This window comes from Crotalus tigris, unplaced genomic scaffold, assembly GCF_016545835.1.
Source record: "Crotalus tigris isolate CLP2741 ecotype Arizona unplaced genomic scaffold, ASM1654583v1 scf7180000017640.1540244, whole genome shotgun sequence".
In the NCBI taxonomy this organism is placed as follows: domain Eukaryota; kingdom Metazoa; phylum Chordata; class Lepidosauria; order Squamata; family Viperidae; genus Crotalus; species Crotalus tigris.
The window spans coordinates 85908-112111 of NW_024096533.1; the positions used below are offsets into that span (position 1 = coordinate 85908).

Below are 26204 nucleotides of genomic sequence, written 5' to 3' on the forward strand. Positions count from 1 at the left end.
AGAAAGAGGTGTCTAGTTTCCAAATGAAAACAGTTATCTCTGCTGGATTCCTCTAGTGCCAACTCCCCCTGGTTTGCTTCTACATTTTCAGTTACTTCTGGAAAGGCTTTGATTTCTTTGCCCTGGATAAACCTTTGCAGTTCATCCAATTCTCTATGAATACTTTATTTTGTATTATAAATCGACGTTGATCTGCTAGTCTCTGTTCTGTTATTCTGATTCTGGATGTTGTTCTTTCCAGAACTGGTACATTCATTTCAGATATCATCTTCCTGTTGGACTTGATCTGTAATAATAGATCATTATTTCTTTGTTTTCAATCACTGTGTATTTGTGACAGGTAAACACTTTTCTTCTAGTAGTTTGACAGCTACTGGCCCTGGTTGCCCAGCCAACAGTCCTGAGTCCTACAGTCCATTTTTCACCAGATATCCAAGAACTCCAACATCTAGTGTGGATCTTGTTAATCTGGGCGACATCCGAGCTGGTATGGCTTTCTGAAATTTATGTCTTACCATATTTTTTATGGGAGAGACACTCTTTGTCTGACTCCTCTGATGAGACCTGTTCAGTATGGTTAAACCTCTGCTATAGCTCTCAACTTCTTCAGAATACACAAGCCTCATAACCACGTCAAGATAGTGCCTCACTGGGGTATTATTATTATTATTATTATTATTATTATTATTATTATTATTATTATCATCATCATCATCATCATCATTGATCATTGCACAGTCAGCCAGATGTTCAGACTGGATTTGGCATTTTGTCTACCTATCGAGTCCTTACCCAGGACCTGGGATAGGCAGATGTGGATGTTTGATGGTATTACAGGTATCTATTATTATTATTATTATTAACATTTATATAGCCTACCCTTATTTCTAATTCTAGGTGGCTCCCAGTAAACAAAACAGCATCAATGTTATACACAAACGTACACACGTACAAACACACATACATATATACAGTGATGGAATGTGCTCCCGCCGCAGTAGAGGGGGAGGGTTTTGCAATAGAGGGGAAAGAAGGAGACCTGGCTCAAGAAACTGCATAGTTCTAAGCTGGATGGGGAAGGGGAGAAGAGATTCAGGGTAGACATATTCTAGAATCTCTCAGGATATATCTAGTATGTTAGAAGGTTACAGCTTTAGTTTGGCAAGATTCTGTCTCTCAGATGTAGCAAATAAAGAATTGAACTCATTTGGTTCTCACTACCTTGGCTCTGGACTGAGCTTGACACTTATATACACACATACACACCACAAACACAAATAGTAAAAATGTGGCACCATAATAAACTTTAACAAGCAGTCAATCACAAAAACATTCATCTGTCACACCTTATTCCAGTGCTTGGGGGGGTGGGCTTTAAGTGCTTTTCAGAAGAGTAGAAAAGTGGTGGACTGTCATACTTTAGGGGAAAGGGTGCTCTATTGGGCAGGGGCTGCTATGGAATTGGCACAATTCCTAGATCCTATAAGATGGCAATGTTTAAGAGAAGGAACTAGGAGCTAATCTAGTAGGATGGGTAGATGTCTTAAAGAGAGGCAGTCTTAGACTTCCGGTGGATCTGCGCGCGCGATGGCGGCTACTTTGTAGCCGTCCTCCTGGGTAAGTGTTTGAATCGCTATGAACAGTGGACATCAGCTGTTCAGCGGTTCAAAAACCCCCTCCCGGGCAAAGGGGGGGGTAGAGAGGTGTCTGAATAGTGGTAGAGCCTCTTATGCACCCCCAAAGTTTTTTTTGGGGGGGTGAAAAGAGTGCTCCCACGGAGTTCAGACTGTCTCCGCTTCCCAGCTGCTTTTGTCCCTAAGGACAAAACAAGCCGCTGCAACCACCTCCGCGATTAAAGTTAACTGGTGAGGTTTTTTTAGAAGCGGACAGAGCTGAGTAGAGGATTTAGTTTTTGCTTTCTTTGATTTTATTTGGATTTTAAGTTCAAAGATTTATTTTTACTTTTATATTCCCTCTTTTTATTTTTTTTCCTTTGTTGAAAGGGAAAGTAAAATGGCGATCGGCAAGCCTTTTGGTGTGTTTTTTTTCGGAAGGTAGAATGGCGACCGGCAGGCTTTTTGGGCTTTCTTTTTTCCCTTTCCCTCTTCCTTTTTTTTTTTTTTTTTTTTTAATGATTGGAATGGAGTGTTAGTATTATTATTTTTGTACTTTTTTGGTTTGTTTTTTGTATTTTTAAAAAAATGGAATGGATTTTTTCTATTTAATTATTCTTTTTTCTTTCTCTCTTTTCTTTTTTTTGAACTCCCTTTTTTATTATAATGATCTCCTCTTGAAGGATTTTTTTTTTCTTTTTGATTTTATGGAGTTAACTTCTTTTTTTCCTTTGTTTAATTTTTGCAATTTCTAAGAAGGAGTAAAGATTTTTTTAAGATGGCTCCAAAGCGTCCAGTAATCCCTACAGCTTCTAAAGTGGCTTCTTCTTCAGTGTCATCATCAGCGCAACAACCTAAATTAATAGCCTCATCTTCTTCTTTGCCAAAGTCAACAATGGTGAAGGATTTGCAAGATATGATGGGAGATGTTATACTTCAAATTAGGGGAGAAATGAAAGAGATTCTAGAGGAAAACAATAAGACTTTGAGGCAAGAGATAGTTTTAGCTTTGAAAGGAGTTGCCTCTGTTCTTGAAAAGTTAAATTCTCGCGTAGAAGAAGTAGTAGAAAAAGTGGAATTGATGGAGGAAAAATTTGAAAGTATGGAAAAAGAGATGAAAAATTTTCAAGATGAGATTCTTATGCTTCAATATAAACAAATGGAATATGCTTTAAGAATCAGAGGTTTGGGTGAGTCTGTGCAAGGAGATCTGAGAGAGATGGTTGCAAAGGACTTTGCTGTGATTTTGAATAGAGAAAAAGAGGAAATACTTAGTGAAATTGAACAGACATTTAGAGTTAACTCTGTGGTGGCAGAGCAAAAGAATTTGCCAAGAGATGTGGTAATTTACTTTGGGAAAAGATCCCTGCGCAATGAAATTATACAAGCTTTTTATAAGAAGAGGTTTCAAATTGCTTCACAAAATGTTATAATTTTAAAGGAGATCCCATCTAAAATTTTAAGAAGAAGAAAGGAGTTTGCTTTTTTAGCAGACGAACTTAAAAAGAGACAAATTTTGTTTAGATGGGATGTTCCGACTGGAATGGTGGTGAATTACCTGGGGATACGTTATAGTCTTAATACTGTTTCTAAAGCAAAAGACTTTTATACTTCGGTCCTGGGGGTATGCTCATCGCCACTTATCACGTTTAAAGCTTTGGAAGATAAAAAGGCAGAATTGCAATCTGAAGTGCTTACACTTATGAAAATTGGGAAACTTCAGCTTGAGGGGCCTCAATAAGTAGAGATGGAGGAGCAGAAGAAAACTGGTGTAATATATAATTGTAAAGAAAAGGATCAACAGAAGAAGGTCAAGGAAGTTTCACAAGTATTGGTTCCTGAATCTGCAGGAGAAGTAGGATTTATAAACTTTTTGGAGCAACCTTTAAGGGCAGAATTACAGTGTGAAGAGCCTATATTAATTAAAAATGGGAAATTTCAGTTCGAGGGGCCTCAACAAGTCGAGATGAAAGAGCAGAGGACAACGTGTGCAACATATAAACGTAAAGAGAAAGACCAACAGAAGAAGGAGGTTAAGGAAGCCTCACAAGTATTGGTTCCTGAGTTGGGAGAACCAGGACTTACAAATTTTTTGGAGCTACCTTTAAGGGCAGATTTTAAAGTACTTCTTTCGAGATTTATGGACAAGAGAGACTGATAAGGATTGTGTTTACACTGGATGGAACTGGCTATTGGAGAGAAGATTATGGAGATCGAATGAAAATTTTAGATAAGAAGTTTAAGTTTAAGTACTTAGTTTAAGTATTTAGAAGACTATTGAGATTGCGGGAGAATTAAGATTTACAAACTTTTTGGAATTACCTTTAAGAGGTTTATGGATAAGAGAAGGAATGTGTTCACTGTGGAGGAATTTGTTATTGGTAAAGATTTAAACAGGTATAAGGGAATTTTAATGTTTTAAGTTATGTTTATGGGATCTACTATTATTATTATTTTTAAGAGAAGCTAATTTGTTTAATTAAACGTATTTAGATTTGTTTAGGATTTATATGTTTTTTAAGTTTTTTCTTTTCTTGATAGGAGAGAAGATTATGGAGATTGAATGAAAATTTTAGATAAGAAGTTTAAATATAAGTATTTAGTTTAACTATTCAAAAGAGTATCCAGTCTTAATGGTATAATGAATGTTTATATGCTTATTTTTGTGCTCTAGAGTAAAGAAAGAGGGAGATTAGATCGTATATTGTAGGTATGGATATTTAAAGAAAGTAATGTTTAAATTTGTGTTTTGGGGATTCTATATAGAATGATGGATAATAATATAAGTACAATACTAGAAAATGTTTAAAGTATATTATAATGTGTGTTTAATGTTTGCAACTATTATGTTTTAGAGAAGATAATTTGTTTAATTTAAGGTATTTAGATTTGTTTAGGATTTATATGTGTTTTAAGTTTTTTTCTATTTTTTATTTTCCTTGAAAATTTTAATTAAGCCTGTACTCAGCTCTGGGAAGGTTGAGGGAGGGTATGGGAGGTTTGGGGAAGATGGGGGAGGGTATGGGAGGGTGGGGGTTTGGGGAAGGGATTTGTTTTGTAAAATTTAAAAACTTTCAATAAAAAAAAAGAGAGGCAGTCTTGCAGATAACCTGGCCTTGTGCTATATAGGCTTTAAATCCGCATCTTGAATTGTACTTGGAAAGAAATTGGGTGCCAGTGCAGCTTGTGCAATAGAGATGTAACATGGTAAACCTAGAAACACATCATTGTGTGTACTACTGCATCTTGCATCAATTATTGCTTCTGTTTGGTCAAAAAGGGGGGGGGGAAACTAGTCTAACCTTTTGACCAACTGTGGGCTCTGCAACAGAAGATACAAATTCCCCACCCATGGTTAACTGATCAACCTCTTCTGAATTATTGCCAGTAAGGGAAAATCTATAGCAATTTGTTTCACTGTTCAACAGCTACAATTAGTTAGTTGAATTCTTCTAATATTTAACTAAAATTTCTTTCTGTGCTATATATTTAAAGTTTATAAGCTGCCAGAGTTGCCTCTAGACGAGATAGATGGAACAAAACTCTAATCAATAAATACATACATACATAAATAAATATGTGCTAAAATATTGACTGCTGACATTTTCTTCAGATCTTCTGCATAATATATGATTAATTTTAAAGTTATTTATGTATTAGTTAGTTAGCTTATTTATTTATTGGATTTATGTGCCACCCATTTCCTCAGAGGTGACTCTGGATGGCTTACAAACATTACATGTGGACTCTTCTAAGAATTGTAATGTATTTAATGTTGTTTGAGTTGGGCAATGAATTTTGATTAACATAAAATGACAGAAGCTGATACACTTAAAACCAGTAAAAATAGGGCTAGAAGAAACTGCCTGTAAGGAGAAAACATGATTTTTAAAAAGTCATTATTCAAGAAAAATATAGGCTGGACAGTCAAAAACTACTTGAAATCATGGTGAAAGAGACAATTTGTAAGGAGAGAAGAAATCACAACCTACAAAAGGATGAAGTCCACATGTGGTAGACAAAAACTTTCCAGAGGCACAAAGCAAAGGTCAATAGTGGTTATTTCCACCAGATGTTAGCACTTTTCAGTTAGTCAGGAATTAAAAAGCACAGAATGAAGGTAAGATTTTTTTCCCTAGGAAACTCAAGTAATCTGTTTTAATGTAGAGCTGTATTCAAAAACTTGACTAGTGAGTAATTGTACTTTAAATGTAGGATTTTGCTTATATCTTGCAATGCTTTTTTTAAAAATAAGCAAAGCAATCTTAAATCATGTGTGAAATATTTTATCAAGAATCACTTATTTCTGGGACCTTTTTTATTTTATAATTCATTCAAGATCTTTAAAGATTTCATTTCAAATTTAATACCTTTTCCCTAAAACAAAATAAACATTCCATGTTGATTTATTACCAGATAGATTGCAACAGGTAGCATTTGCAGTAGCTGGCATTTTGTCCTCTGTAATGCAGTAGCCATATATTATGGACTGCAGCTGCTGAAAAACCATTTTTGTTTTTCTGAATAAGTAACTCCTATTATAGATTATCCAGGAACGTCACATGCCATAAACATTTTTCTACCCTTCAACAAAGGAAGGATATGTACCCTTTCAAAATTGAAGGGGCATAGACCCAAATGGAACAAATATTAGGGGAGATGGAGAATGAGCAAAAGAGAAAGAGAAGACAGGAATGACAGAAATAACTATAAATCATTAAAGCTTGCTTCAGCAAAACCTTAAATATGTAAACTGTTCCACTGAAATCAGTGACACTACTCAAATGCTTAAGTGCTTTCTTGGACATAGTCCAGGTTAGGTGTAGCCTTTAAAATGTTTTAAATAAAATGTATTCACATGGTCCATTTTAAGTACACCAATTTCTGTATTCATTGTGTTCCTTTCTAATGGTAAACTCTTTGGTAACTTAAGACAAGCATCTCTTCTATACTTATTTAAAAAAATGTTTTATGTGAGAAAACTCTACCACGCATACTAAATGCTCTAACACAGCAAAGAAGATTTCTTACCAGTTGGAAAAATAATAGACTTGCTTCAGTTTGTAGTCTAGCTAGAACAATTAGCTTATCATCATACAATCTCCTCAAAATTAAATAATTTTCATAATCATTAATAAACTCCTTTGAATAATTCACATACCATAATAGCATGGGTTCTGTTTCAGAAGTTCGAATCACACTGGGTTGTTTAATAAGCCAAGCCAGAGATTACAAAAGCAGGTTAAATATAAAATGATACACTAAACATCTTTGACTGACTCTATCATACAACTGTTTTGTGAAGATATGATTCTATTTGTATTTGGATTATAATTAAAATGTTTCCTATAATTCATACCTCTTCCTTCCAGTTTCTGCTGAATGATTATCTTACCAAAAGCTAATTCTGTCTTTAACTTCTGAGCATCTACCTGTAGTGCTTAAAAGTGGAAGAAAATAATAGAAAACACTGAATAATTAAAGACAAAGCAAAAAAAGGTGGATGCAATAAAATTCAGAGACATCTTCCACCGTCAATATCTCAGAGTCTGGGTGAATAGCTAGACCATCACTTAGCTTCTATGGGAAGCCATTTCATAATCAGAAGTACTTCAAATACTGAAGTCCCAAAACTGTATTGACAATTTGGAGGTATAATAGAACAATCAATTACTTATTCACTGGTAACAAGGACAAGTAATTATTTATTTTAAAATGGTAAGTTATCACTTCAATGGACTATATCCTTTTACAATGAACTGAAACATTTGTTTTCTAGTTTTCAGTCATTTAGGTATTTTATATTTCTTTTTACTTCTGCATAAATAAATCATACATCACAAAACATATTAAGCTAAAATCTGTTCCATGTGGATCTCTTGGCCTTGTTTTGCTGATGAACTAATTATTCCATAAAGTCACAATGGGCAAAACAACAGCCTGAAGATAATACTCATGTAGCTCAGTTCTAATGCTATGCGAAATCACAAATACATAAAACTGCATGCTGCTATTGTTTGCCTCTGTTTGTGTTTGTGTGAAGAAATGCAATATAATATTCTTTCACCATTTCAATAATCTTATATATTCATCCATACTGTGTCCTCAAATTAATCTTTAAATCATAATCTGATAGAGTGCATTGTATTAAAGTAATCATAGTATACAAATCACATCCCAAAAGTGCTTTTTTTCATGAGGCAATTGGACTTTCTTGTCCAGTTGCCTCATGAAAAAGCACTTTTGGGATAACTTTGACTGGGATGACTGAGAATCTCTACAGACAAATCACATCATGACTTTTTTCTAAAATGGTGGAAAAATAGTTCCCCTAAATTCATATGAAAAGTTTCCATGCATTTTAGAAAAACTACACTACATGTCCAAGACTACATTCATGCTTGCCTAAACAAAAGCCCCTTCTGAGTTTCCTTGTCCATTAAGAGCTTTTTGTTTTTCATGCAGAACAAAGGGGATAATAAAATGTATCTATTAAAATTCACTCTGCTTTTGTTTAAAAGTATAACACTCCTACTTTTAGATGATATTTCCAATTTCACAGTTCTAAGAATCCTTTCATACTTTTTATTGCTAATCAGCCATCAAGTTAACGTCAGCTCTTAGCAACCACACAGATTTTCTCCATGGCAATCTATCCCTAATTTGATCAACTGGCTTATCCAAAGGTGCTCCCATAACAAGTGTAACTGAGTCCATTCCCCTTGCTACCACTTCTTTTCTTTTCTTTCCTTTCACCTTTTCCAGAAGGCCTTAGAGCCTTCTTTAGAGAGTTAGATTTTTACACAATGTGCCCAAAGTTTCCCTTATATGGTGATTACCATTAGTACACTTACTATACTGTTTTTCCTGCTGTTCTCTGATTCACAAATGTTACTTCAGAATACCATTGCTCTTGCAATGCATATTTACTAGGTAGAGAGAAGAGACCATCACATCTATTAATTTTAAATTACCACATGTTTCCCCAACATTGATTTGTCTGCACATAAGCAGCCTGGATTTTTTTTTTTAACTCCAAACCTATTATTCAGAAGGCAGCATTAAAAATGAGACTAGTTTGTGGTCTACTTTATTCTAAGTCAATAGGATAGCTTTCTCATTGTTTGGGTTTAGGCTCAATAAGCCAGTTCTTAAACTGAAGTGGTTTCTTAAAGGTCCTTGCCACTAATACTTCATGGAAAGATAAGTAACCCAAAATCTATGGGCATCCTCATTCTTGTAATCCTCAGAGGCCTAATTAAAATAAGGCTAGAAGAGGATATATCCCTGTGCACAGGAAATCTTCTAAGGCTTTAGAGGGAGCCCATTATTGCTATAACCTTTCAAGTTAATAAGACAGTAAAGTCTTCATTTCTAAGTTCATATACTAACATATAGATCAGCCAGATGGCTTGCACTTTTGAAATATTAAATCCACAGTCCACAGGAATATTAAAAATGGCAAGGTAATATCTCCCTGGGAAAAAAACTGAATTCCTGCTGAATTTCATATACTTTTCATATACCTTTTTTGGCAGTGCCTATAGATTCTTCTAGAATCTGATTATTTTTTTATTCTTTCCCTGTCTAGACTACAGTCCTAGAAATCTCTTATTAAAGTATAGCCAAGTCCAATCCTGATTGGTATTCTTGAGACTGAACATTTACTGTATAAATATTTAATTTAGGAACATATTATTAAGCAGAGTTTGGTAATACAAGCTTAATTCTCTTGTTTTGTTATCAGGAAAGATAACACAATGGAAAATAGAGAAAACAAATTATGGATATGTACACATACAGTATGCTAAAGTTCTACAAATTCCTCTTTAATCTACCAGGCTACAGTGTCAGTATATAATCAATGTCTCCCCAAATTTAGTTATAAAGGAAAAAGAGAATATGTCTTTCTTTCCTGCATTACTATCCCAATAGGGGCATTGGCTGAAATGCATGCATCACTGAGTCTAAGTGAACAACATGACAAAAATCCACCTGCCTCTCTTGTCTTCTCTTCCCTTAAAATGCATACAGCATATTATGCTATCCAGCAGGATCATCCTGCTTTGAAAACAATTTGAGTAGAGAAAAGGAACAGGCACAAATTGCAATAAGAAGTGGACTCCCCCCATATCTAAATATACATATTGCATTGCCTGTAAGCAATTTAAAGTAAAACTCATAATAAAAAAAAAATCTAGAGAAAGTTCCAGTAAGGCCACGAAGGTATAAGTGAAGTAAAGTAAGATGACAGTCCTTCCCTTATTAATGGAAAACTGTATCCCAGAAAAAACTGGGTGGGTGTCAAAGACCAAATTGTGAAAAAAAAATGTTTTGTAATGAGAAAGAGGCTTGAATAAGAATGAAAGAATAATAGCGAGTAGCAAAGTATTGGTGTTTTCATTTTTTTCCACTAAAAGATAAGTATCAGACCAAATTACAGAAACCAGTGTGAATAAGAAACATCTAGAAATATGAACAAAGTTCCTAAAATTGTATATGGTAGATTAAAGATGAATGGTTATAAATGAGGTACATGTCTCTTTGCAATGTTTCATGGAAACACATTTTAGCTACATCTCCTTCCAGCTACTTAAATGCTTCATTTTATACCGATTTATCAAAATGATTAAGATTATTTTTTTAATGCAGAGAGTAAGAGAGTTCAGAATAAAACATAAAGCTACTTCTTCTGTGCTGTTAGCTGTTGATTGCTGTTGTGGGCTACAAATTTAAGTAAGCAGAATAGGTGCAAATCTTGGTAAAGCAATTTTTCACTTAAATATAATTCAAAAATGCTAGAGAAACAAGAACATTTTTTCTCTAAGGGAATAACTAAACTTGTCTTGCTTCACAGCCAGAGTTAAACTAATCCCACTATTTACAAAATGAAAAGAATTTTCTTTAAATCACCCATGGATTTAAATTTATTTTTAGTGATTTTGTTCTAATATTTGAGTAATTTTTATTAACAATAAGTATTAAATATTTTGCTCTTGGACTTAGACATTTTTTTCTGGGGTGGTGGTGGTTCAGAATCATTGAAGTAATAAGGATGAAGACCGATAAAATGGGGAAGTGACTTAATTTGAATAAATGCAGCTCCTATTTCATTAATCCAAAATGTTACTTCCAAAATTCTAGAAAAATGACAACAGTAGAAAATGTTCAAAATCTGGCTTGTACAATCTGAACTAAGGTGAACTAAACTCAGTTATTTTGGATCACAGTTTGAGATTAACAATCCTTTTAATTTAGTGCCAAATACAAAGCAAAACAGAAGTAGACCAATAGATACAAATTGTGTGGATCTGTCCAGAATTATTTGTTTACAATGACCAATTGACACTAATAGACTGAACATGCAAAATACATAGAGCACAATCTTGAAGAACCAAAACAAATAGGTAAAATTTACTTCTCATCTGCTTCACTATGTGCCGATAAATTGGTTTACATTAATTTGATGAAACAATAGTTATAACATCTCATTGTCTGAGAGAGCATCTGAAATGCCTTCATTGGTTCTGCTATACTCATAAATATATGCTGATACATCAGTAATTCTGCCTGTAGTATACCTTAAATACATTTTCTAGAGTATGAACAAAATAACTGACACTTGTGGGACCATTAAATTACAATACAATTTCTTAGAAGGAAGCCTTGCTTCCAACATAATATATTTTTAGGAGACAACAGATGTGACCAAAAAGGCTAAAATTAACAATCTTAATATACATATTCATGCCAAGACAAATATGACTAGAATCTGAAGTACACTTTGGATAACTATACTTTTATGAATAGCTTTGCACATAGTGTAAAAATAATTATACATGCAAATTATTCAGGTGATCATAAATTTAAGTCCTATTTCCTTCCAGCTGGTGTGAAATAACAAGAAAGGCTAAATATGTATGTGTGACTATGTGTGTACATGTAGGCATACTATAATTCAGATAAGATTAGAAATACTGTATATATTGAAAAAATGGTGAGGTAGCCTATCTATCTGCTACATACACAAAAATAATTCATAGAAATATTCCAGAATTTGGACCATATATTTAAATTACTTTCCTATCTATAATATTTCATGGTATTCATTATAATTCACTGAAAATACACAATAAATAGTAAAGAAAAATAAATCCAAAATATACACAGAATAAAAGAAAAATTCCTCTAATGTCTAAAATATAAGGTTTATCAAAAAGCATAACAAAAGTAATTATATTGTGATAACATTTCATATGGCATAATGATGATGATGATGATGATGATAAGAGCCATGGTGGTGTAATGGTTAGAACGCAGTATTGCAGGCTACTTGTACTGACTCCTGGCTGCCAGCAGTTCGACAGTTCGATTCTCACCAGCTCAAGGTTGTCTCAGCCTTCCATCCTTCCAATGTCAGTAAAATGAGCACCCATATTGTTGGGGGCAACATGCTGACTCCGTAAACCACTTAGAGAGGGCTATAAAGCACTGTGCAGCATAATATAAGTCTAAGTGCTATTGCTATTGCTATGATGATTACATGCCATCAAGTCATTTCTGATTCTTAGTGACCACATATAGACTTTATGCACAATTATCTGTCCCTAAGTATCAACTTATCCTACAGTATACCCATTGCCATATAATTGAGTCTATCTACCTTGCTACTGGTTGTCCTATTCTTTTCTTTCCTTACACCTGCCCCAGCATTACAGCCTTTTCCAGAAAGCTATGTGTTCATATAATGTGTCTGAAATAGGATAATTTGAACCTGGTCTTTTCTGCCTTTCCTAACTCTGGGCTGATGTCTTCAATGACCCAGTTATTTGTTCTCTTGGCTGCCTATAGAGACTTTTAGAACTCTTCTCCAAGAACTCTCCAGAGCTATATGGTGTTTCTGAAAATATTATAAGCCACAATTCCAAATCTGACTCTGATCTTTGTTCAGCATGTTTATTTATTTATTCTTTATCACCAAAGATAAAATACAAAACAAAGAAAAAGAAAAAAAGCAGACTATCAAACTTCCAACACTAACAACAAAAAGAAAAAAAATGTACAAAAAAGAAAAAAAAACCAAATATCAAATACATCTAACATTAAACATTTAAAAAAAATCCACCCCAGCTGAATGCTGCAAGATGCATCTAAAAACTACCATGTTCTCTTCCTCTTACATAATGGATCTACAAATATTTATAAACTTTCCATTAATATTTGACAAAAATGTTATATTACATAAACAAATATCCCTGATGTGGAAATCTAATAATCAAATAAACCCAACGTCTGCTCAAAATATATATGTAAAAAAAATTAAAAACAGTCAACAGGTTACCCGAAAGATAAAACTAATCTTCAAATCCCTCTTTAACTATATGTCATTGTATTTAACATGCAAAAGTCCGCAAAGAAGCTTTCAGTCTCTCATAAATTTGTCTAACCCATCATTCGTAATCAAGCAGTTCATTTTGCCATGTCTGCAGATTCAGTCAGTTTTAAAATATGCTCCTCAATAGTCAGCACCCCCTTTTCCTTCAAATACTTAGCATATACAATCCTTGTCATGGTAACCATATAAAGAAATACTGTCCCAAATTGTTTTTTTCAATTGATTTGTTCATAATATCTAAAAGAAAGAATCTGATTCTGAACTGCAATCTGTGTTGCACCATCTGAACTGTGCTTCAGGAATGTGAGCCTCAGGACTCAGTAAGCCAGGATTCAATTAATGTTAATCAGCCATAGGGATCTCCTATTCAGCTGGAACAGTCAGGCAATGAGGCACAACCCACAAGTCCTAAGTCTAGACCCATATTGAGATGAGCAGAACAAGGCTCCACAGAGGTTCCTTGTTGGGCTAAGGGCAAGGCAAGATTGATTTCAACCAGCTGTCAGCAAATTTAGGTAATTGCTTTGCTTGCAATCTGTCTTGGAGATAATTGTTCAGCCTTCCAATTCATGACTCTTGTGCCTGCTTCTAATTCATGACCCTTTAATTCTTGGATTGGCTGACTACATGATTTGGCTGTCTATGAGTCTTGGAATGTACATGGACTGTACTACAGCTTCTTGGATGTGTATTGGCATTTTTTTTTCAGGCAAACACTCCCTGTTAGGCATTTCAGTTACATTCCTGTCTACTGCTATCAGCTTAAACAGTAGTAAATATGCAGCTTCTGAGTGTTGTGTCTATGTGTGTGAGCAATCTTGAAACAGAAGAGCATCGGCTCTCCAACCATTATTTATTAACTAAAATGTATACATCCTGGTCCCAAATTATTTAGAGCTTTATAAATAGGAACCAAGATCTTAGAATTTCATCCGAAAGTGAATTAAGTACTAATGTAATTTATTTATTTATTTATTAAAAAATGATAATACTAAATGAGGAGAATTACAACTGATCTTCATGGTTGTAGAGTCCTTGCAATAATCTGATTGGCAGTTTGGTCACTATTATGACTATCACAGTGTCTCATAGTCACATGATTGGCATATGTCACCATCACTGCTAGCTTCTGACAAGCCAAGTCAGCGAGGAAGCTGGCGAGAGGTCACAAATGGCAATCACGTGACATTGCACTTAATGAACCCATGCAATTCGCTTAATGACAGCAGTTAGAACTGCCACAAACTGAGTAAGGAACCCACATTTCAATAATTAAAATGTACTTTATAAAATAACAGAGTAACAGAATTGGAAGGCACCTTGAAGGTCTTTCAGTCCAACCCCCTGGTCAGGCAGGAAACCCTATACCATTTTAGACAAATCATTGTCCAATCCCTTCTTAAAAAGCTCCACTATTGGTGCAGCAATAAGTTCTGGAGGCAAGTTGTTTCACTGATAAACAAATTTAAAATCAATCTCAGAAGAAGAGAAATGTGTAAGTAATCAAAAGCCATATTTTTTTCTGCTTTGCAGAAATTTGGTACATGGGTAATAGGACTGGAATTGCCTGTTTTTTCTGGTTGGACAGGGGATTGTTTCTGCCTTGGCTTTTTTTACATCATTTTCACATATCTCTAATCTCAGAATGATGGCAGGTTGGAATGCGTGGGAGCCTAATACTTGTGGTTGCTAGAGGAATGGACTAGAGGAACTAGAGGAATGATGGTATTAAAACTATGATGATAAAATCATGAATGCAAAATAGGAAAATAGGAATATAAAATAGGAATATAAAATTGATTGTAACCAATCAAAAGATTGATCCATACATACATACCTATTACACTATTCACTTTCAAAGTAAAAAGTCAGAAAGGACTAAGAAATAACAACAAAAAGTTACACAAGTTTGCTTTGAGTTAAACAAAAATAAAAGGAAATAGAACAAAAACTATTGGATCCTACAAAAACTATTTTACATAAATACCATTCATTATGCCTCATTTTTTACCAGATAGGCCTCTACTACACATCATGGTTTTGATCAATCAAAGCTTTCATAAAATATTTTTAGTAAGACAGACAAAGTTTAGGATAAGTTAGCAGAATTCAGCATTCCATAATGATTAAGGACAATACCAGTTGGTTTTCATACATTTCAATCCATTCAATCCATAAATTTCAATCCATACAGACTTGAACACTGGGTTCTAACTAACAAAATGAAATTCAATGGTGAAAAAAAGCAAGGTTCTACATTTAGGCAAGAAAAACCAAATGCACAAGTACAGCATGGGTGGCACCATGCTCAATAGTAGTAACTGTGAGAGGGACCTCAGAGTCCTAGTAGACAATCACCTAAATATGAGCCAGCAGTGTGTTGCAGCTGCCAAAAAGGCCAACACAGTGCTAGGCTGCATTAACAGAGGGATAGAATCAAGATCACGTGAAGTATTAATACCACTCTTCAATGCCTTGGTAAGGCCACACTTGGAATACTGCATCCAGTTTTGGTCACCAAGATGTAAAAAAGATGTTGAGACTCTAGAAAGAGTACAGAGAAGAGCAACAAAGATGATTAGGGGACTGGAGGCTAAAACATATAAGGAACGGTTGCTAGAATTGGGTATGTCTAGTTTAACGAAGAGAAGGACAAGGGGGGACATGATAGCAGTATTCCAATATCTCAGGGGCTGCCATAAAGAAGAGGGAATAAGCTATTTTCCAAAGCACCTGAAGGCAGGACAAGAAGCAACGGGTGGAAACTAATCAAGGAGAGAAGCAACCTAGAACTAAGGAGAAACTTCCTGACAGTGAGAACAATTAATCAGTGGAACAGCCTGCCTCCAGAAGCAGTAAATGCTCCAACACTGGAAGTTTTTAAGAAGAGACTGGACAGCCATCTGTCCGAAATGGTGTAGGGTTTCCTGCCTGAGCAGGGGGTTGGACTAGATGACCTCCAAGGTCCCTTCCAACTTTACTACTATTACTATATGCCACAAGCACAACCAAAACCTAGTTTTAATGTAAGAATGCTCACATTATTCTATGCAAGCCAGGATCTCTAATTGAAGGAGTACTTTGCAAGCCAATGCAACGTTGCCTATATTCCATCAGCTAGAATATCTATGCAATGTACATATTGTTACTTTGCTAGGCAGATGGGATAATAATTCCACCTGTTTTAAATTCCCATATAATTTTTAATATCAGAGGATGATTCAGTCTTCCTTCATAGTCATTATGCCATTAAATTAATGAATGCCCAGTAATTGCTAATAACCATTATAGCATGTCTGATACAACCTCTTACCACCTTGCAATAATGGAATGATGCTGCTGTTTTATCGCTGAGTTCAGTAGAGCAGAAAAACCGTCTCCAGTCAAGTCTCCACAAAATGTATGTTTAGTTAACTCTGCAGTTACTAAAGACATCTGCTATCTTCAGCAAGGATCTTTTTATGTATTTCTTTAGTTATGGGTATTTTGTGCAAAATGACTCAAAAAAAAGTTGAGTACATTTGGATCTGTGGTGAAGAAAAGGGGGCTTATATATATTTAATATTATCAGGAAGACAGCAAAGTCAGTGTCAATAGAAGGCTTTAAATTGATTCTTCTGTGAAATAAAGTTTGCAAATTACATTCTATTACAAATAGAAGACTCTTCAAAATGCTAGCTGACCTTTTCACAGGGGCATTGATTCAGTGAGCTGAGCTGAAAGCCAAGAGGCAGATAAAGTAACATAAAGTGCAACAGGTTATAAAGTCAGCTGCACAACAGTGCAGCAAGGCTGACCTTCAAAAGCCAGAGTATCATCAGTGTTTACAAACCAAATGCTAGAAAGGAGATATGGCCAAAATAATGTGGATTTATATTCTGTGGATTTAATCCAAATTATTGTAGACCAATTCCAAAGATTTTTTGAGAAAGGATAAATGGAAAAGGTCCAAGGTCCATTAACAGCTTCTTTGCTCCCTTTAACATCATCGATAAGCAGAAAGACCTATAAGAACATGATTTTCATTTATCTTGTTGGCAGGAAATATTAAGAATAAATAAGCTGATTCTACATTTTTGCCTTACCATTCCACTTGCTTAAGGCTGCTGTACAATAGAGTACATCCTTGGATGAGAGAAAAAAGTTAAAAGGTATATTGTAAAGCCGTATCTTTTGTTAAATGCTATTTGTAAAGACCCTATAACTTGTTATTTGATGGTTTAAGGCAAGGACTTTTGAGGACAGTTGGCATATGTTGCATAATGAGAACTTGTTATGAGCATTGTCATAAAATGGTTGTTAAAGAGAGCATGGTCAGTCATAAAACACTTATTTACCAAAGATAAAATTGGTAGTATTATACTTCAATATTTCTACCACCTTAGTTTATATTTCTTGTTTATCTCCCTATCATTTCCTTTAGAACTCTATGAGGCCCAGATGGAATCCTGATAGATTCTTGAAAATGAAGACAGGGTTTGAAGCTAAAGTTTATTTTGCAGCATTTTAGTTTCTTAATTAATTTTTAATGTTAAATGTTTTGAAAATATCATCTGGGATATGAAGCTTTGTGTGCATCAAAAGATGATAGACAGTACCACACAACCAGAACCTGAAATATCACAAACTTTGGTAACTTTTTAAAGAGATATTCTCTACATTTTATAATTCCAAACAAGTACAAAATAAGGAGTTTAGTATGCTAACGTTAGCATTTCTGTACCTAATCTCCAATCCTACTCATTTTGTCCTATCTCATGAAACTTGCCATTCATCTTGAACAGAGTATAAGTGAGATGGGTCACATAAGAATGAGGATGGATATGCTTTTACTATACCCAAATCCCTGGGCATGCCTACTCCACCACTACAGTCCCTGCAAATCTTCACCCAACCAGATTCTACTTGCAGATTGGTTGCTTGAAGAAGCAATCTCTTTTGATTATAATGAAAGCACATAGAATTCATAGCACTTTCATGCTGCATGATAAAGTAGAATCCTTTCAGATAGTAAGAATTTTAAAAACAAAACTTTTTCAAAATGCAGATGTGATAGGATTGAGATGGGCAGACTGAATGTGACATTTTATTTACCTTATGTCTGTATATTGTTGAAAGTGCTAATTGATTGTTGTTTGAAGACTGCAATCTGCCAGGTCAATTCACATTTTGCAAAAAGGTCAATCCATCCTGGGTTACATTTTGTTTTTTGTTTTGTTTTTTGTTTTAAAGTAAACTGAAAGGCAATGTGATTAATGAATGCATGATGGAAGAGACTACATTTACAAATATGGAAATTGTTTTTACATCTACAGATGCCAATGCATATTCATGGCCTTTATTCCAGTTTTAGCAATAAATATTGCAATCTCTGTATTAAAGCCTAAAGGTGAAGAATGATAGATGAATAAGACAGATAGTAATCATAACAAAGACAGGAAGGGAAAAGTACCAAATGGAAGGAAATCCTGCATAAATAGGACTGAGATGCATTTTAAAGAAAAACACAGCACCTATAGTTCCACCAATGCATTACCCAAAATACACATTCAGATAATGAGAACAGCTGCACCTGTAATTCATGTAGAAATTTTGAAAGACTAAAGTATATATCAATATACATCGCTCATATTAATTTTTCATTCCTACTGAAAAGTGACCTTGAAAGTGCTACAAATGCAATAGATGAATAGCATTGCCTTCTGCTAACTGAACCTTAATAGTAGAACCAATTATAATATAAATCTCTATCTCAAACATCTCTAAACTGTATTATTAGCAAAAGAACATTTACCAAGATAATTGGAAGAAACAAAACAATGCAAAAGTCATGAAGGAAAGTAAAACCCAGCATAAAAGAGGTTGTGATGTCCACAGCTTAATAATCCTTATAAAGTATTCCTAAAGTAGTCCAATCTTCTAAATAAATGTCTCTAGCACAGAGATAAAAAATACAGCTAAGCAGGAACATAGCAAGAAACCAAAATGTAATTCATATCATCATATTTCCTGGGTTTTATTTATTCATAGTTGTCTTAAAGATATATCATATCATCTCTTCTTAATTACAGGAAATAAAATTTGTGTATCGACACAACATAAACTGAAGAAACTTTTTATTGAAAGAAAACATAAACATTGCTTATTACAACGAGCCAGGGGTCACCAGAAGTCTCCATCCTGAATTAATTGTACTGGCAAAATAATTAGACATAAGATCTCACATATGTAAACATATTCATTATAGAGTTACTATTTTCCAAAAGTAGAGTTTTATCCTTTTTACTATCACCACCAGAAATGCCATCAGGCTCAACAAATTATAAACTCTATCCTACAAAACTAGAATAGCATTGTTCAATGGATGCACTTTGATTATGCCATGTAATTGCTTAAATTATAGTTGTTACAACACCACAAATTATCATTTCATATAGTGATTTTTATGGAGATTGTCAGTCATCCAGGTGATCGTTGTCTCAAAGATGCTTTTTCATGAGGCAACTGGACTTTCTTGTTTTCTTTGAAGACATTTCATTTCCAATCCAAGAAGCTTCTTCAGCTTTGACTGGAGGGTGGGGAATAGAAGAATTTATACTCCTTATAGACAGCTTATCATTTGCATTGTTTTAGAGAGTCATTGAGGCTCTAAAAACAAGAAAGTCCAGTTGCCTTGTGAAAGAGCATCTTTGGGATATAAATGTGATTGTTCATCTTTTCTTTCTTTCTTTCTTTCTTTCTTTCTTTCTTTCTTTCTTTCTTTCTTTCTTTCTTTCTTGGGGGGTGGTAACTGCAGGCAGACAGCTTTCAGTTGTATTCACCTGTACATCTCTTTCTCCTTCTCTCTCTTGAAAAGTATAAGTAGCTATCATTATCATTAAAAAATCATTTACGGGTATCTTAACTTTGCTGGAATTGAACTGTTACACTGACTAGTACCTTTGCATCTAGAAAAGAAGTGTTTACTAGTTAAGTTCCTTCTTAACTTTATCAATATCAGCCTGACCTCAATACCTGGGAAGATCTTGGAAAAGATAATCAAGCAACAAATTAGTAAACACCTAGAGGCAAACAAAGTCATTACCAAATGCCAACATGAACTTGTCAAAAACAGATCATGCCAGATAAATCTTATTGCATTCTTTGACCAGGTGACAAAATTAGTGACCAGAGGAATGCTGTGGATATAATTTACTTGGACTTCAGTAAGGCATTTGATAAAGTAGATCACAATCTACTACTTGATAAGATAGAAAAATGTGGGTTACATAGCATCATCACCAGATGGATTCGTAGCTGACTGACCGGCCATATTCAGCATGCGGTCCTCAATGGAACTGTATCTACATGGAGGGAAGTGTGTAGTGGGTGCCCCAGGGCTCTGTTCTGGGACCAGTGCTCTTCAACATCTTCACCAATGATTTGGATGAAGGGATAGATGTGGAACTCATCAAATCTGCAGATGACACTAAGCTGGCAGAAATAGCCAACACTCCAGAAGACAGGCTTAAGATATAGAAGGATCTTGACAGACTTGAACAATGCCATGCAATGGCATTGCAACAATGCCATTTTTGAAATGCATTCAAATAAATTTCATGAAAGAATTCCATGAAATCCACCTGGAAATAAAATCAAAGTTCATAAACAGTCCAACACTCCAGAAGACAGGCTTAAGATACAGAAGGATCTTGACAGACTTGAACACTGGGCGCTATCTAACAAAATGAAATTCAATGGTGAAAAAAGTAAGGTTCTATATTTAGGCAAGAAAAACCAAATGTGCAGGTATAGTATAGGTGGTACCTTCCTCAATAGTAGCAACTGTGAGAGAGATCTTGGAGTCCTAATGGACAACCACTTAAATATGAGCCAGCAGTGTGCTGCAGCTGTCAAAAAAGCCAACACAGTTCTAGGCTGCATTAACAGAGGGATAGAATCAAGATCAGGTGAAGTGTTAATACCACTTTACAATGCCTTGGTAAGGCCACACTTGGAATACTGCATCCAGTTTTGGTCACCATGAGGTAAAAAAAAGATGTTGAGACTCTAGAACAGAGAAGAGCAACAAAGATGATCAGGGGACTGGAGGCTAAAACATATAAGGAACAGTTGCTAGAATTGGGTATGTCTAGTCTAATGAAGAGAAGGACCAGGGGTGACTTGATAGCAGTGTTCCAATATCTCAGGGGTTGCCCCAACGATGAGGGAGTCAAGCTATTCTCCAAAACATCTGAAGGCAGGACAAGAAGCGACAGATGGAAATTAACCAAGGAGAGAAGCAACCTAGAACTAAGGACAAATTTTCTGACAGTTAGAACAATTAATCAATGGAACAACCTGCCTCCAGAAGCTGTGAATGTTCCAATACTGGAAGTTTATAAGAAGAGACTGGACAGCCATTTGTCTGAAATGGTATAGGGCTTCCTGCCTGAGCAAGGGGTTGGACTAAATGACCTCCAATATCCCTTTCAAATTATTATTATTATTATTATTATTATTATTATTATTATTATTATTATTATAGTAAGCAATTGTGTTATTCCTATAACCAGTATATTCTTATTGTTCTTAAGAATTGCTTGGAAACACCTGAGCTATTAAGATGGTGAGTCATAAACAAACATCTGAAAAATCCAAGCTGAGAAGTGGCATATTATTATTATTGAAATAGCATTATTGGTAAACACCACTTTAAGCCTGACAATTATAGGCCTTTCTGTTTATCCAAAAGACTTGGAAAAATAATCAGTTACAAGAAAAAAAGATTGGGATGACTTTGAAAAATAACTATGCCAAACATTTCCCACAAAAATTGAAGAACATGTTGATGTGATTTAAAAGCTTGTTGTTACTGTATTATTCTCAGAAACTTCCTAAGTAATAAATGAGGCAGCTGACAACTATCTTTTCAATATGAGCAGACATGCTAATGTATTATTTGTTTTGCCTTGGCCTAAGTCCTATGAATGCCTTGATAAGAAATATGAAATTGAGCAAGTACCCTTTGTCTCTCGGACTGAGATATAACCATTCTGTTCCACAGATAGAGAATGGAACCATAACAATAGAATGGCTAAAATAGAGAAACATCTCTCAAACACCACGGTCATCCATATTTTATCACTATCAGTACCAAATGGAAAGTATCCTGTTTCATAGTTTTCCCTATTGCAATTTTCTATTAAGATCTCTGGCTAGTTTAGTCAATGTAGGAATTACTCTAACCAAGGGGTGTGAAACTGCCGGCCCATGGGCCAATTGCATAATGCGGAGGCTGCACCTACCCCAGCTCCGGCAATGTGAAAAAAGTCACAATACGTTGCAACACGTCACATGACGCGGTGAGTTTGACACCCATGCTCTAACCCATTCACATGTGCTTTAATCACTTGAAGATTAGCCTAATGTAGCTCTTGACAGATTTTCAGCAAGATACACCAATTTGTTTGAAGTACACACTATATTAAGAAGCTTAGAAATCCACTGTGAAAATAGCACAAGTACCACTTAGTGGCTTTCAAAAATTGATTAATCTGAACCAAAACAACTATTCTGAGCATACATTTACGGAGGTCATAGTTGTCGCAAAGATGCTTTTTCAAAAGGCAACTGGACTGTTGTTTTTTTTTCTTTGAGGAAGACATTTCACTTCTCATTCAAGAAGTTTCATCAGTTATTTGAAAAAAGCACCTTTGAGATTTATGGACGTTGCTCATTGCACAGACCTGAGGACATCTCCTTCTCTATTTGTGCATAATTTGTTGTGATAACTCTAGTTTATTCTTTGGGATTAAGTCTGATCCAAGATGTTTTGATGTGTCCACATACATTATCTTGTTGCCATCAAAACATTGAGCAACAGCTACTTGATAAAATAGCTGTTTTTTAACAGCATCGACTTTCTGATACTCTGCAATTCTGATACCCTGAAATTCTACATCATTCTTCAGCAAATTGAGAACATGTGCTGTTGGCTTTGTTTGTCTCGGAGTGTTTTGGGACAAGTATTATATACATCCAAACAATCTCAACATACTTTGTTTATTCTGTAGGTGTGCCATGTTTCTTACAGCCCAACATCAGACTGAATACTATCAACAGTTTCTGACTCTTTAACTGAAAAAAACATTGAACTGTATGTGTTATTTGTTCAACATTTTTACACATGCTGTTTCTATACCTTGAGGAAGAATTCGATCACGCTGTTCTGAAATCTCTGCTGTGATTATTGTATCATCTATTATCATATACATCTCTTTTATGTGATTAAATGTTTCTTCTTTTTTTCTGCTAAACATTTTCATTGAAGGGCTTAAGCCAAATGGCAAACAATAAAAGCAATATCTTCCTCGGGGTATATAAAATTACACAGACTTGATGAAAATTCATCTAATTTCAACTGCCAATATATATCTTTTTTATCCAGAATGGTAGCAATTTTCATGCCTGACAGATGGCCTAACTCTTCTTCAGGCTTTGTGATGTTATATAAAACTGTCTTCTTAAATCTTAGAATAGATCCAAACATTTACTTAGCTTCCTATTTTTATTTTCTATAATAATTAGACTGCTCACCCAATCTGTGAGTTCTATAACTAGAAATACATTTTCGATGTCAATGCTGCAAATATTGTATATTCTTGCTTTTGACAATATGTAGAATTGTCTGGTAATTATGGGGTTAATACAGAGCAGAAGGGGGGTTGGGGGTAAAACCCAGGAAAGAAAGAGGAAGAAAACATTTGACCTTCATACTAATTGGATAATGTGATATATGACGGCTAATTTAGGGAGGGAACATGCTGATAATTTACTTTATTATTATTATTATTATTATTATTATTATTTTAGACCAACAAAACAAAACACAACAAACATTACACACATACACACGTAATATATCCTTTTTTGTTAACAGCAGTTTGTAACAGTACTCTTCTATTCTTTACATTTCCCCCCTCTTTCTTCTTTGAAATATTTGTCCTTATTGCCCCATTGTTTCTTATTTACATTTTCCTTCTTTCATATTCTACTACTTACTAGGAATCCAACATTATTCATTGTAGTAACACTCATATTTTTTATAAGACTCGACCGGAATTCCATCTAAGCATGGTGATCATACAAATATTCTCATATTATTTAGTGCATATACTGTTTTTACTCTAATACTATTTCCAACATTAAAATTCACCCCTTTTCATCCAAGTATATTTATTTAATTTTATTTTTCTTTGACATATATAATAATTCCTCCTTTCTTGTTTTATGCTAATATCGTGTATAATGTTTCTAAATTTTACTTTCTCTAGTAATTTTCTATTATCCTATTTTATGTAAATTTCCTAAAGATACATCACATCTACATCCAATTTCCTTAAATTGTTAAACGTCTAAACTCTTTTTCTTGATATATTTAATACATTAATATTTATAGAAAAGAGCTTAATTACGTCTCCCATTTTTAACTTGATCTATTATTTTGTTTTATACTTCTTGTCTATATAAGTCTTCCTTTTGCTTCTCTTTCTAACCTTTCTCTTTCTTGTAACTTTTGTATTTCTCGCTCTTGATCAACTTCCTCTAATAGATCTTCATCATAACTTTTAGTCTCCAGCTCTTCCCTACTTTCTTGTTCTTCTCCTTGTGAAAAGTAACTCTCATAAAAGTCCTGTGCTTTGTCAAGTGTATCTATCTTGTATTTTTTCTCCTGCCAAGTTAAAAGTATGCCTTCAGGTATTCACCAACGAAACTTGACTTTATATTTAATTAATTGAGTCGTTAAAAATTGGTATTGTCTCTGATTTCGTATACTACGTGGTATTTGTTTTAATACAATTATTTCTTTACCCTTATACATTATTGATTCGTCTCTTGTTTTTTTATATATTTCATCCCTTATTGATCTTCTAGTAAACCTTATATGAACCTCTCTCACCAATCTATGCCTTCGTGCATTCTTTGTGTATACTCTATATGTTTCATCCATGTCTCTTTTTACTTGCAATTTTTCTTTGCCTAAAATCACCGCCAAAATCTCTGCCATCTTTTCTCCCAAATCTTCCTCCTTTTCCTCAACAATATTTTGAAATCTTAAACAAAACGAAGCTTTGTTCATTTCCAGAAAAGCAATAGATTCAGTCAACTCCCTATTTGCTTGATCAGATTTCTGTATCATCCCTTCTATTTTACTATCAACAAGCTCCATTTTTGTTTCAACTTTTTGAATTCTTTGTTCATTTTCCATCATTGTTTGTTGCATATTACCTATCTTATCATTCATATTTTTAATTTCATCTCTCATTTTTCCAATATCATTCTTAATTTCTTTATGATGTATTTTCATTTCTTCATGATTATTTGCTATTGCCTCTTGGGTCATCATCATTGTTTCTTGAATCGTTTGTAGTATTATCTGCAAACTCTGTGGGTTCATTGCCAATTCTACTTTTTCTTTTTCTTTCCCCAACATGATTCTTTGGCCTGAAGGAAAGGCCATTGTATTTGTGGGATTTGTAACTGGTTTTTTGCTAACTTTAGTTGTAGTTACAGTACTTGTCATTTTTATAACTTGAATAATATTTCTCCACTTTTGCATAAAGAATATATATAATACTTCTAACTATAAATCAATATATATGACTATAATATCATTGTATAACATTAACCTTAACAACTAAAATTACAAGTAAAGTTGTACCTTTCCTTATCCCACTATTTATCTTGTATACTTTATAATATTCTTAACATCTGTTATGTATATATATATATATATATATACATATATATATATATATATATATATATATATATATATATGCACATAATATATATAATATTATATATATATTAATATATTATATATATATAATATTATATATTATATATATATTATTAGAGAATAGTATACTATTATACTATTAGTATAATAGTATACTATTCTCTAATAATATATATAATATTAGAGAATAGTATACGTATATGTATCATGTATAGTGTTATATATATATATTATGTATATATATACATATATATACACACACACACACACACATATATATATATATATATATATATATATATATATATATATATATATATATATATATAGGTCTTTGGTTGTTCGGGTTTTCTCCCACGTAAAATTGGAAGTGTCTTGGCGACGTTTCGACGAAGTCCCATTCGTCATCTTC

General features: G+C 34.0%; 1 protein-coding gene across 1 annotated transcript in view; it reads right to left on the bottom strand.

Moving 5' to 3' along the window:
• NELL1 (neural EGFL like 1) overlaps positions 1 to 26204 on the bottom strand; it is a 390246-nt gene that overhangs the window by 52537 nt on the left and 311505 nt on the right. The gene's annotated exons all lie outside the window — the stretch shown is intronic.